This window comes from Penaeus vannamei, chromosome 24, assembly GCF_042767895.1.
Source record: "Penaeus vannamei isolate JL-2024 chromosome 24, ASM4276789v1, whole genome shotgun sequence".
NCBI classification, from domain to species: Eukaryota; Metazoa; Arthropoda; class Malacostraca; order Decapoda; family Penaeidae; genus Penaeus; species Penaeus vannamei.
Genome location: NC_091572.1, coordinates 31,250,409 through 31,254,858, shown reverse-complemented (window position 1 = coordinate 31,254,858; position 4,450 = coordinate 31,250,409). Strand labels below are relative to the sequence as shown.

At 51.1% G+C, this 4,450-nt stretch overlaps 1 non-coding gene across 1 annotated transcript in view; it reads right to left on the bottom strand.

Moving 5' to 3' along the window:
* Positions 1-365: 365 nt before the first annotated feature.
* LOC113829867 (uncharacterized) overlaps positions 366-4,450 on the bottom strand; it is a 26,316-nt gene continuing 22,231 nt past the window's right edge. The window contains exons 2-5 of the transcript XR_011399525.1: positions 3,799-4,283; positions 2,821-3,503; positions 703-991; positions 366-671 (exon numbers count right to left, since the gene is read on the bottom strand). This is a non-coding gene — a transcript (uncharacterized protein). The remainder of the gene's footprint in view (positions 672-702; positions 992-2,820; positions 3,504-3,798; positions 4,284-4,450) is intronic.

Sequence of the window (4,450 nt, the reverse complement as noted above, 5' to 3'; positions counted from 1 at the left end):
TAATTCATGATTGTACTCAGTGCATAAGATTGTAATACTAAACAATAATTTTAAAGGCACGATCTATCTTTAGTTTACAAGGACACCATTATCCGTACATTTTTTCATAGTATATGGTCTTTATTTCGTAAATGCCCCAATAGTATGTGTTGAACTTTGCAAAAATGATGCAACATTTTCTTTATAAGTATTAAGGCACGGTCATATTAATAATTTCTTCTCTAAAGATAGACTTTGAAAAAGAGATGTTTGTAATCACCAATGATATCGTCTAGATTTGAAATGTTATAGCCTCTTTCAGTTCCTCCTCTCTTGGCCTACATTTTGGCTATAGTTTGTCCTTCCTTTGTCAGCTCGTCTATCTACTACGCTTTCATGAGTCTCCTGGTCAAGATTTGGTTCTGGTAAAACAAGTTGTCGGATATACTGGAAGAGAGTGCTGGATCTGAATACCTGCAGACCTGGAAGGAATCGGCCTGCATATTGATTTCCTTGGTCCCGTAAAACGCCGAGAACTTTGCTTTGTAACACCAAAATGAACTGGATAAATTTACAACATACAGCAAATGGACTGAGAATGAACTTTACTGCAATTGTAGAGCATTGTGGATTTGACTAGATTATAAATAAGATGCTTATTGTAAGCTTTTACTACAGTAATAGTACAAGTATTTCATCACAGATGCTTGGTACCTCCTGTGCCAAGGAACTTTAACTTCGCCTACGTTTTCGGCGAACACAATACATTTTGATAAATTCTCCTTTTAGCTTGGTCCTCTCGATAGCACTTCTGGTCTTAGTCTGTGAACAGGGAATTTCAGTCTGTTTCTATGAATAACCCCTTCGTCCTTTGAGCTTTAAAGCCAACGGACTTTCACTTTCACCTCGCTGGTTTGTAAACTTTTATGGTGTTGCTGTTATGGAAAGTGACCGGGAACACTCCTCTTCGAATCCCTCCTCGGAGTTTCGAGGCATTCCGGCTATCGCCGCTCTGGAAACAGGGGAGAGGTCGAGCATGAGATGAAACTCAGTCTAGGTCATAATGAATATGATTGCCTTCAGCAAGGGAACATATACTAATTTAAAAAATGCCACCTGAGCTTCATTGCTTTAAAGAGGGGCGTTATATTTAAACAATCAAAAGGGATTTACTGTATCTTACTGTTTCTCGGCATCTTTATATGACCCTCTTTATTTCCCTGACCTTTTAGTGTAAACAATAAAATGCTCTGGCTGTCATGCACAAGATATCAAACCTCTCTCTCTCTCTCTCTCTCTCTCTCTCTCTCTCTCTCTCTCTCTCTCTCTCTCTCTCTCTCTCTCTTTCTCTCTTCTCTCTCGTCTCTCTCGTTCTTCTCTCGTTCTCTCTCGTTCTCTTCACTTTCTCTATCTCTCTATCTTTCTCTCGCTGCTTTCGTCTCGCTTGTCTTGCTCTCTCTCTCTCTCTCTCTCTCTCTCATCTCTCTCTCTCTCTCTCTCTCTGCTTCTCTCTCTCTTCCGCTTCTCTCTCTCTCGCCCTCTCTCTCTCTCTCTCTCTCTCTCTCTCTCTCTCTCTCTCTCTCTCTCTCTCTCTCTCTCTCGTCTCTCTCTCTCTCTCTCTGTCTCTCTCTCTCTCTCTCTCTGCCCTCTCTCTCTCTCTCTCTCTCTCTCTCTCTCTCTCTCTCTCTCTCTCTCTCTCTCTCTCTCTCTCTCTCTCTCTCTCTCTCTCTCTCTCTCTCTCCCTCTCTCTGCTCTTCTCTCTTCTCCTTCCTCCCTCCTTCCTCCCTCCCTCCCTCTCTCTCTCTCTCTCTCTCTCTCTCTCTCTCTCTCTCTCTCTCTCTCTCTCTCTCTCTCTCTCTCTCTCTCCCTTCCTCCTCCCTCCCTCCCTCCTTCGCCACCTCTCTCTCTCTCTCTCTCTCTCTCTCTCTCTCTCTCTCTCTCTCTTCTCTCTCTCTCTCTCTCTCTCTCAATCTCTCTCTCTCTCTCACCCTCTCTCTCTCTCTCTCTCTCTCTCTCTCTCTCTCTCTCAATCTCTCTCTCTCTCTCTCTCTCTCTCTCTCTCTCTCTCTCTCTCTCTCTCTCTCTCTCGCTCTCTCTCTCAGTCTCTCACGCATTCTCTCTCAGTCTCCCTCTCTCTCTCTCAATCACTCTCCCTCTCTCTCTCAATCTCTCCCTCTCTCTCTCCCACCTCTTCTCTCTTTATCTATTCCTCTATCTCTTTTCTCTATCTCCCATCTCTCTCCCATTCCTCTTTCCCTATCCATCTATATCTATCTGTTCTTATCTATCTTCTGTCTCTGATCTTCCATATCTCTCCACCTCTATCTATCTATCTATCTTCTAGCTCTATCTCCGATCTTTCTCCTCACTGCTGTGTGTGTGCGTCTCCCTGTCTGTCTGTCTCTTCTCTTCAGCCTCCCCCCCCCCCTCTCTCTCTCTCTCTCTCTCTCTCTCTCTCTCTCTCTCTCTCTCTCTCTCTCTCTTCTGTGTGTGTGTGTGTGTGTGTGTGTGTGTGTGTGTGTGTGTGTGTCTTCTGTCTGTCTATCTGTCTCTCTTCCTCTTCTAGCCTCCCCTCTCTCTCTCTCTCCTTCTGTGTGTGTGTGTGTGTGTGTGTGGTGTGTCAGTTTGTCAGTCTCTCTCTCCAGCCCTCCCCACCTCTCTCTCTCTCTCTCTCTCTCTCTCTCTCGCTCTCTCTCTCTCTCTCTCTCTCTCTCTCTCTCTCTCTCTCTCTCTCTCTCTCTCTCTCTCTCTAACCAGAATTCCTCATATGCCCCGAACGGAGCGTCCCATAGCCCTCTCCCTCCCCCTTCCTCCGCCCACCCCGCGCCCACCTACCTGGGCGAGGGGGGCGCCGTAGGAGTAGAAGGCCGCCATGTTGTAGCACTCGAAGGCGTCCTCGAGTTCCTCCGGCTGCCACACCTCCCTGGCGTCGCCGGGCCTCCCCTCAGACTCGGCCTCCGCGCACTCGTCGAATCCGTGGCAGTCGAGCCGGATGTCGCTGAGGAAGTCGACGTCCTCGGCGCCCATGTCGTCCGTCTCCGCGTCCCTGAGGTAGTCGGGCAGCTCGAGGATCGTGTCCCCGAGGAGAAAGTCATTCTGCGGAGCCCTGGGCACCGCTCCTCGCCTCCTCGGTCGTCAGAAGATCGGGGATCGTATTCGAGCTTGCGAATGTCCGCCTCGAGCTTGGCCGCGAAGGACTCCACGAGGCTGCTGCTGCGGTGGACGTCGCCGTTCTTGAGGGCGGCCGGCCCGCCGTTCCGTAGCAGGGTGGCGCTGCCGTTGGGGATGGCCTCTCCCTTCGGCTTACAGGGGCTCGAGGTGGAGTAACTGGAGTAGGAGGGGAGGCTGGAGGTGCGAGGCGCAGCCAGAAGCGAGGTGCCGGCGCCCCTCCCCATTGCGGCCTTGCCACTGCCGGCGGCGAGAGCGGGCACCTGGTTTTCCCGGGGCGGGGGGGAGGTCGGCGCCGAGGAGGGCTCCGTCAGCGCCACGGGGTTCACGTAGCAGAAAGGATGCTCGACCTGGAGCTGCAAGGGAAGGACTCGCGTGAGAAGGGAAGCGGTGCAGGACAAGGCACTTATACACTATCTAAAACAATCTGGAAAGCAGAAGAGAGCCACAGCATCTCCCTCTTTTCTCTCTTTCGTTCTCTGTCGCTGTTATAAGCCAAAATCAAAAAATTTTAACACACCGAAGATTACTCGGGCAAACTACTTGTGCTATTATAATGCAACACAACAACAAATCACGTAAACTTCGAGGATGACAGAAACGCGAGACTGCCCCATCCTCAGGGCCCTTCTCGCACAGCTGCGAACCCACCTTCTCGCAGTCGAACCACGCTCCGTCGGGCTCCTCCTGGCGCCTCCAGCAGCCGATCCTGAGGGACTGGCACTGGAAGCAGCCCACCAGCAGGAGTCTGACCGATGACGTCACGTGCTGGACCGAGGCCACCACCGTCGAGGCCACGTCGCGAGGGAACGACGGCGGCCATGGAGAGTCCGTGGAGGGTGCCATGCCGTCCTGCGTCGTCCGCTTAACATCCTGCCGAAGGGCGGAGAGTCCTCAGATCGCTGGCAGGTCCTTCGGGCGTGTTCGAGGGGGGTCCTGGCGCTGAGGACGTCATCGTCGGCTCGATCTCGCTCTCTCGCCCCGCGCCCTCCCGCATCGCCGCTCCAACGGGTCTTCTGCGTGCGAGGCGGCCGGCGCTCCGAAGGTCGTTCTGGGCCTTGTATTCTAGTTCATGGTCAGCCTTTGTTGCTTTGGCCGAGTTGGTGCTTCTCCGGCTTGCTAAAGGGGCTTGTTTCCTGCAAGAGTGGTCGACGTAGTGATTAATCTGGGAGAGAAAAGTTATATACGAATATCAGTTGTGGTTTTCAATGGCAGACGTAGGTACACGCATCTAAAATCGCACCCAAAAACATAATGATAGATAGAGGGTGGAAGTTAGATAAATAGATAGATGGGCAGACAG